The sequence below is a fragment of the Oncorhynchus masou genome, chromosome 23, assembly GCF_036934945.1.
Source record: "Oncorhynchus masou masou isolate Uvic2021 chromosome 23, UVic_Omas_1.1, whole genome shotgun sequence".
Classification (NCBI taxonomy): domain Eukaryota; kingdom Metazoa; phylum Chordata; class Actinopteri; order Salmoniformes; family Salmonidae; genus Oncorhynchus; species Oncorhynchus masou.
In genome coordinates, this window is record NC_088234.1 from 43451548 (window position 1) to 43461215 (window position 9668).

Here is a 9668-nt window from a genome sequence, read left to right on the forward strand (position 1 = left end):
ATGAACTGCAGAGATCTACAGCTGAGGTGGGAGACTCTGTCCCTAGGACAACAATCAGTCGTATATTGCACAAATCTGGCCTTTATGGAAGAGTGGCAAGAAGAAAGCCATTTCTTAAAGATATCCATAAAAAGTGTCGTTTAAAGTTTGCCACAAGCCACCTGGGAGACACACCAAACATGTGGAAGAATGTGCTCTGGTCAGATGAAACCAAAATTGAACTTTTTGGCAACAATGCAAAATGTTATGTTTGGCGTAAAAGCAACACATCTCATCACCCTGAACACACCATACCCACTGTCAAACATGGTGGTGGCAGCATCATGGTTTAGGCCTGCTTTTCTTCAGCAGGGACAGGGAAGATGGTTAAAATTGATGGGAAGATGGATGGAGCCAAATACAGGACCATTCTGGAAGAGAACCTGATGGAGTCTGCAAAAAACCTGAGACTGGGACGGAGATTTGTCTTCCAACAAGACAATGATCCAAAACATAAAGCAAAATCTACAATGGAATGGTTCAAAAATAAACATATCCAGGTGTTAGAATGGCTAAGTCAAATTCCAGACCTGAATCCAATCGAGAATCTGTGAAAAGAACTGAAAAATGCTGTTCACAAATGCTCTCCATCCAACCTCACTGAGCTCGAGCTGTTTTGCAAGGAGGAATGGGAAAGAAATTCAGTCTCTCGATGTGCAAAACTGATAGACATACCCCAAGCGACTTACAGCTGTAATTGCAGCAAAAGGTGGCGCTAAAAAGTATTAACTTAAGGGGGCTGAATAATTTTGCACGCCCATTTTCTCAGTTTTTGATTTGTTAAAAAAGTTTGAAATACCCAATAAATGTCGTTCCACTTCATGATTGTGTCCCACTTGTTGTTGAGTCTTCACAAAAAAATACAGTTTTATATCTTTATGTTTGAAGCCTGAAATGTGGCAGATTGTCGCAAAGTTCAAGGGGGCCGAATACCTTACTGTATAATCACGTATAAAATATTACTGCCCACTTCAATACTGTCAGTGAAATGATATGTAGAGGGAAATATCTAAGCAAATGTCTTCTTACAACATAAACAGCACAAATAACATCTATGAACATGTGATTAGTATAGCTTACTTTAGTAAAAAAATTAAAAAACGCGAACTGGTAAGTAAAACTGACATCATGTAACGGCTCTCCTCTTCGTCTGATGATGAGGAATAGGAATCATCGGACCAACAAGCAGCGTGGTAAGTGTTCATAGTAAATTTAATGAAATAAACTGAACACTGAATGACAAAAAAACAACAGAGAGAATAAACAAAACGAAAACAGTTCTGTCTGGTACAGAATACAAAAACAGAAAACAACTACCCACAAAACTCAGGTGGGAAACGGCTTCCTAAGTATGTTTCTCAATCAGAGACAACGATTGACAGCTGCCTCTGATTGGGAACCATACCAGGCCAAACACATAGAAATACAACACACAGAACAAAACAGAATGAAAAACATTCCCACCCCAACTCACGCCCTGACCAAACCAAAATAGAGACATAAAAAAGGTCAGGATGTGACACATCACAAGGCCAAATGGAGATACACTTTCGTGTTCGATGGGTGGAAACAAACTTACGGTCCATCCATAAAAAGTGGGCCTCCTGGAACTCAGGCATGCTCAGGATGACTCTGAAGACTTTGCACACCACATAAAGGTGGTTAGGCAGAACCACCTTCATCAGAACCTTCTTTAATATGTTTTGTGGGAAGTAAAGTATAAGGAACACAACTTACATTGGAACTGTGTTTATCTAGTGTAACTCAGACATAATTGCACTTTCCTACACAAGTTAAGTGGTGCAAAGAGTTATAATGCATAAGTCTTTATTAATGTCTGCAACAACAAGGCATTGTTAAGTGTACTAAGAAATGTACTTAACCAAAGTGGGAGATAATGTAACGCTATTGACTGAACAATACCTGATAAAAGTTGGTGACAGACAACTTTGGCAATCCTTTGAAGAGCAATAAATGTGTCAGTCACATCTTTGATGATTTACTGAGTGTAGCATACTGTATATGTGACCTGTGCTCACTAATGATGAGCTCTCTGTCTCGCCTGTGTGAATGAACACAAATACAGACAGATTAAACAAATTGTACATTTACAGAAGACCTTCTGCTAGCCTGGTTAAACCAGACAGAATGCAGCACTGGTTAAACCAGGCTAGCCTTCTGCTAGACAAAGTTGGGACTGTTTGAATTAATCCTTGGAGGCATGTACCTTGAAGCTATAAAAAGTGAAAATGTTATTTAAAATATACAAATTATGGAAAATTCTAACAATTGTATGGATAACAATAGCCCTGAATGACATATCATTGTGTCTGAGAGTACCCAAGAAGATACCTTTGCATTGGGTTTTATGTCTAGGCAATCAATCAACTTGACCAGTTGGATCCCCAAGTTTTCTCTTACAAACAACGCCTTCTGTAGCCTTGATATCTGAATAACAGCATGCACTGAATTCATCTTAACACTGACCCTGGTTGCCACTGTTCAGACAGTCTGCAAAGGACTCGGTCTGCACTCCATCTCAAAGTCCTTAAAATGTATTTTCCAATGTAATGGGTTGTTCTTGAATTGCAGTGGCATTTAAGCATGGCATTTTGTAATATTTTTTACAAATGTATTTGGGTACATCTTCCCATTCTAAATCAACTAATATGGCAGCTTAATGACTTTAAATAATTTGTACCATTATGATAACATCATGCCACCAGTAGGAGTAGTAACATTAATGACGGTAACACCAATGACGGTAACACCAATGATACATTTTGGGTAAATTAAGATTTTCTATCAAATACATGTAGATAATCTAAAATAGATTCTTTGACATAATTTCATTAACCTATTAATAATGCATTACTAAAGCGATATAATTAATCATTTTGCTCACAATAAAATCTCCCTTTTTTTAAATTGAGTAAGTGACACTTTGGATATAGACACACCAAATTATTAGCGTGACCACATGTCACGGATTGTGCCGGACAGTCACGGATTTTGGCTCTTTGTCCCGTGTCCCGCAACCAAACAATTAAATTATGTCCCGCATTTTATCAAAAATTCAAACATCACTCATTTAGAAAAAAGGCTGATTTGCAGTGACATAGCGCTTATGAAAAAATACATAGTATCAGTCAAAAGTTTGGACACACCTGCTCATTCAAGGGTTTTTCTTTATTTGTACTATTTTCTACATTGTAGAATACTAGCGAAGACATCAAAACTATTAAATAACACATATGGAATCATGTCGTAACCAAAACAGTGTTAAACAAATCAAAATATGTTTTATATTTAAGATTCTTCAAAGTAGCCATCCTTTGCCTTGATGACAGCCTTACACACTCTTGGCATTCTCTCAACCAGCTTAATGAGATGGAATGCATTTCAATTAACATGTGTACCTTGTTAAAAGATCGTTTGTGGAATTTCTTTCCTTCTTAATGTGTTTGAGACAGTCAGTTGTGTTGTGACATGGTAGGGTTGGTACACAGAAGATAGCCATATTTGATAAAAGACAGCTCAAATAAGCAAAGAAAAACAATAGTCCACCATTACTTTAATTAAGGCATTTTCATGTCAGTCAATTCAGAAAATTTCAAGAACTTTTACATTTTTTTCAAGTGCAGTCACAAAAACCATCAAGCGCTATAATGAAACTGGCTCTCAAGAGGACCACCACAGGAAAGAAAGACCCAGAGTTACCTCTGCTGCAGAGGATAAATTCATTGGAGTTACCAGCCTCAGAAATTACAGCCCAAATAAATGCTTCAGTAACAGACACATCTCAACATCAACTGTTCTGAGGAGACTGCGTGAATCAGGCCTTCATGGTTGAATTGCTGCAAACATACCACTACTAAAGGACACCAATAAGAAGAGACTTGCTTGGGCCAAGAAACACGAGCAATGGACATTAGACCGGTGGAAATCTGCCCTTTGGTCTGATGAGTCCAAATGTGTTGTGTTTTGGAGGATGCACGGCTCTTGACCTTTGCCTCTCCCAAGTCCGTACGGAAGTTGCAGTGATGGGACAATACTGTAACTACCAATTGGATAGGGTAAAAAATAATAATAATAAAGAAAAAGGTGGGGTTTAAGACTTTGTGACTGTGATAACTGTTAAACTGGGAGAGGACAGTTAGCCCTAAATACTTACAAAAAGTGTGCTTCTGATGAAGAGCTACAAAAGTAAGTCAATCGCTGTATTAGACTGAAAGATACTGTTTTGGTCATGTCCTTGGCCTATTTTATTTTTTACCTTTATTTAACTAGGCAAGTCAGTTACGAACAAATTCTTATTTTCAATGACGGCCTAGGAACAGTGGGTTAACTGCCTGTTCATGGGCAGAACGACAGATTTGTACCTTGTCAGCTCGTGGATTTGAACTTGCAACCTACTAGTCCAACACTCTAACCACTAGGCTACCCTGCCACCCCTATATCCTAATCTGATTTAGAAAGTGTCTAGATAAAAAATATTGTATGTATACCTTATAATTATTAGATGCTGCATACCCAGACACTTGTCTAAATTGATACGTTATGTGTAAGAAATGCTATAACCCCCCCCAGTGAGCCAGCAAGCTAACGTTTGTTAGTACGCTTTAACTTGCAATGCAAACGACTTTCTGATCAAATGAGAATTTATAATATCTGAAAATTTAGTTAGACTCTTACCTGTATACATGGATAAATGCTTCACAGCAGCATATCTTTTCAGTTTGGTTTTTAGTCCATCACAACTTTTTTCCACTGATCTTTGTCGATTGTGCCTGCTGAAGTCTGGGCAGCAATGTTGTAGAGAGCAGTAGCAACGCTTTCAATAAGCTGCGGTATAGCAAGGATTATCTAAACATACTGAGCAGCTCATGGTATATACAGAAGTGTGCTACATGGCAGACCAATCCGAACTCATCTCTCGGCATGTCCAGACAGTCAATTATCTCAGCTAACCATGGCTAGCACGAAGCTTCCTTACTTTTTCCTTGGCTAAACCAACTAGGCTCTTAATTGAACCATTTTATTTGTATTTAGAGGTGGCATGCATGGTCGTTATTAAGGCACATAAAAGTTGACATATTCCATGAGACATTTCTGCCAAAAAAAGCATTTTATTAAAAAGTATATTTTTTTAAACGTTCAAATGCCTCTCCTGTGAAGTAGTGACATGCGACATACACCTAGCTTCTTGAAACAGGTCACCTAAACATGTCACTGTAACTACTGGATCATCGCTGACCTGGGACAAGCCAATTTGTTTATCCTAAGTACTTTAAACAATGCACAAACATAACATTTTGCAGTATAATTTACTTGCATTATTGTTTTATCATTAATAAACGTTTGTGTTTTTCATGGTTCCAAAGACGATGAACGCAAATGCCAGCGCAATTCAAGAACAGCCCTTGTGTATGTTGATTTTGTTTTCATTTTACACCATCAATCCATTGAAGTTAACAATCTAATCAGACAAAATGCCTGTGAATATTGATTTAGATTTCACACTTTATATTTTCAAAACTTTGTCTTGTATGGTAAGTTTAGGGGAAACTGTATCTGTATCTGTAAAACTGTATCTCTATTTGATACCTACCAGATTTATACTGTAGGTTTACATGTGAACATGTGATGGCTTCATGACTTTGAAGGAGGCCACAAGAAGTGTATGTTGTTTTCATTGAGGCATCTGTTTGAACGCTCCAAGCACATCATGGAGACAGAGACAGCGACGAGACAGGGGGACACAAAAAGGGCCATAATGGCAAGTAGCCGACCCCATAATGGCACATAATATCACTTACTGTACTCCATCGGTCTCCTACCCCCTACAAATAAGCCTGTTAGTGTGCAAATGTTGTACTGCAGGATAAATAATTGCACATTTATGACTAAAAAACTACAAGCGCATTTCGAAACCAGCATGTAGCTAGATTACATTAGTTATTACTAATTAAGTCTGACGATTTATGCATATGTACTTTTGAAGCTGTCCATATTGCTCGTGTCCCTGCTTATAGATATCTGAGCATCTGGATAGAAAAGCTGAAAAGCTGTCTTTTAAAAATCTTATTGATGAGTTAGTTAGGAAGCTGAGAATAGAAATGGGCGTCTTGTTATGAACTTGAGTGAAGACCCAAAAGCGGTTTTAACAGAAAACAGAGTTCTTTAATGAAAAAACAGGAATGGCATAAATCCTCTTCCAACGTTGTCAGCGGAACAAAAGAACGTTAGTATAGTGCAGGATGCACCTGCCAGGCAGACTCCGACAGGACAGGACAAGGTGGAAGCAAACGAGACGACAGCTTGCTTCTGGCATCAAAAAACACAAACAAGAATCAGACACTGAAAGTAACAGGAACAGAGAGAAATAGAGACCTAATCAGAGGGGGAAGAGAGAACAGGTGGGAACGAGTGAATGAGCTAGTTAGGGAAGATGTAGAACAGCTGAGGAATGAGAGACAGAGAAGGTAACCTAAAAAGACCAGCAGAGAGAGACAGAGTGAAGAGAAAGGACAGGAACAGACATAACAAGACATGACAGTACCCCCCACTCACCGAGCGCCTCCTGGCGCACTCGAGGAGGAAACCTGGCGGCAACGGAGGAAATCATCGATCAGCGAACGGTCCAGCACGTCCCGAGAGGGAACCCAACTCCTCTCCTCAGGACCGTACCCCTCCCAATCCACTAGGTACTGATGACCACGGCCCCGAGGGCGCATGTCCAAAATCTTACGAACCCTGTAGATGGGTGCGCCCTCGACAAGGATGGGGGGGGGAGGGACGAGCGGGGGCGCGAAGAACGGGCTTAACACAGGAGACATGGAAGACCGGGTGAACGCGACGAAGATAGCGGGAGAAGAAGTCGCACTGCGACAGGATTAATGACCTGAGAAATACGGAACGGACCAATGAACCGCGGGGCCAACTTGCGAGAAGCTGTCTTAAGGGGAAGGTTCTGAGTGGAGAGCCATACTCTCTGACCGCAACAATATCTAGGACTCTTGGTCCTACGCTTATTAGCGGCCCTCACAGTCTGCGCCCTATTACGGCAAAGTGCCGACCTGACCCCCTTCCAGGTGCGCTCGCAACGCTGGACAAAAGCCTGAGCGGAGGGGACGCAGGACTCGGCGAGCTGAGATGAGAACAGCGGAGGCTGGTACCCGAGGCTACTCTGAAAAGGGGATAGACCGGTAGCAGACGAAGGAAGCGAGTTGTGGGCGTACTCTGCCCAGGGAGCTGTTCTGACCAAGACGCAGGGTTACGAAAAGAAAGACTGCGTAAAATGCGACCAACAGTCTGATTGGCCCGTTCGGCTTGACCGTTAGACTGGGGATGAAAGCCGGACGAGAGACTGACGGAAGCCCCAATCAAACGGCAAAACTCCCTCCAAAATTGAGACGTGAACTGCGGGCCTCTGTCGGAAACGACGTCAGACGGAAGGCCATGAATTCGGAAAACATTCTCGATAATGATCTGAGCCGTCTCCTTAGCAGAAGGGAGCTTATCGAGAGGAATGAAATGAGCCGCCTTAGAGAATCTATCGACAACCGTAAGAATAACTGTCTTCCCCGCTGATGAAGGCAGTCCGGTGATAAAATCTAAAGCGATGTGAGACCACGGTCGAGAGGGAATGGGAAGCGGTCTGAGACGGCCGGCAGGAGGAGAGTTCCCAGATTTAGTCTGCGCGCAGACCGAACAAGCGGCGACAAATCGACGCGCGTCACGTTCCCGAGTGGGCCACCAGAAACGCTGGCGAATGGAAGCGAGCGTACCCGAACGCCGGGGTGGCCGGCTAACTTGGCAGAGTGGGCCCACTGAAGAACGGCCGGACGAGTAGGAACGGGAACGAACAGAAGGTTCCTAGGACAAGCTCGCGGCGACGGAGTGTGAGCGAGTGCTTGCTTTACCTGCCTCTCAATTCCCCAGACAGTCAACCCGACAACACGCCCCTCAGGGAGAATCCCATCGGGGTCGGTGGAGACCTCAGAAGAACTGAAGAGACGAGATAAAGCATCAGGTTTGGTGTTTTTGAGCCCGGACGATAAGAAATAACAAACTCGAAACGAGCGAAAAACAGAGCCCAACGAGCCTGACGCGCATTAAGTCGTTTGGCTGAACGGATGTACTCAAGGTTCCTATGGTCAGTCCAAACGACAAAAGGAACGGTCGCCCCTCCAACCACTGTCGCCATTCGCCTAGGGCTAAGCGGATGGCGAGCAGTTCGCGATTACCAACATCATAGTTACGTTCTGACGGCGATAAGCGATGAGAGAAAAACGCGCAAGGATGGACCTTGCCGTCAGAGAGAGAGCGCTGAGAAAGAATGGCTCCCACGCCCACCTCTGACGCGTCAACCTCAACAACAAACTGTCTAGAGATGTCAGGTGTAACAAGAATAGGTGCGGATGTAAAACGATTCTTAAGAAGATCAAAAGCTCCCTGGGCGGAAACGGACCACTTAAAGCACGTCTTAACAGAAGTAAGGGCTGTGAGAGGAGCTGCCACCTGACCGAAATTACGGATGAAACGACGGTAGAAATTAGCGAAGCCCAGAAAGCGCTGCAGCTCGACGCGTGACTTAGGAACGGGCCAATCAATGACAGCCTGGACCTTAGCGGGATCCATCTTAATGCCCTCAGCGGAAATAACGGAACCGAGAAAAGGGACAGAGGCGGCATGAAAAGTGCACTTCTCAGCCTTCACATAAAGACAGTTCTCCAAAAGGCGCTGGAGGACGCGTCGCACGTGCTGAACATGAATCGAGAGAGACGGTGAAAAAAATCAGGATATCGTCCATGTAAACGAAAACAAAAATGTTCAGCATGTCTCTCAGGACGTCGTTAACTAGTGCCTGAAAGACAGCTGGAGCGTTAACGAGGCCGAAAGGAAGAACCCGGTATTCAAAGTGCCCTAACGGAGTGTTAAACGCCGTCTTCCACTCGTCCCCCTCCCTGATGCGCACGAGATGGTAGGCGTTACGAAGGTCCAATTTGGTGAAAAACCTGGCTCCCTGCAGGATCTCGAAGGCTGAAGACATAAGAGGAAGCGGATAACGATTCTTAACTGTTATGTCATTCAGCCCTCGATAATCCACGCATGGGCGCAGGGTCCCGTCCTTCTTCTGAACAAAAAAAAACCCCGCTCCGGCGGGAGAGGAGGAGGATACTATGGTACCGGCGTCGAGCGAAACCGACAAATAATCCTCGAGAGCCTTACGTTCGGGAGCCGACAGAGAGTATAATCTACCCCGGGGGGGGGTAGTTCCCGGAAGGAGATCAATACTACAGTCATACGACCGGTGTGGAGGGAGAGAAGTGGCCTTGGAACGACTGAACACCGTGCGCAGATCGTGATACTCCTCCGGCACCCCTGTCAAATCGCCAGGCTCCTCCTGTGAAGAAGAGACAGAGGAAACAGGAGGGATAGCAGACATTAAACAGGTTACATGACAAGAAACATTCCAGGATAGGATAGTATTACTAGACCAATTAATAGAAGGGTTATGGCGCACTAGCCAGGGATGACCCAAAACAACAGGTGTAAAAGGTGAACGAAAAATTAAAAAAGAAATGGTTTCGCTATGATTACCAGAGACAGTGAGGGTTAAAGGC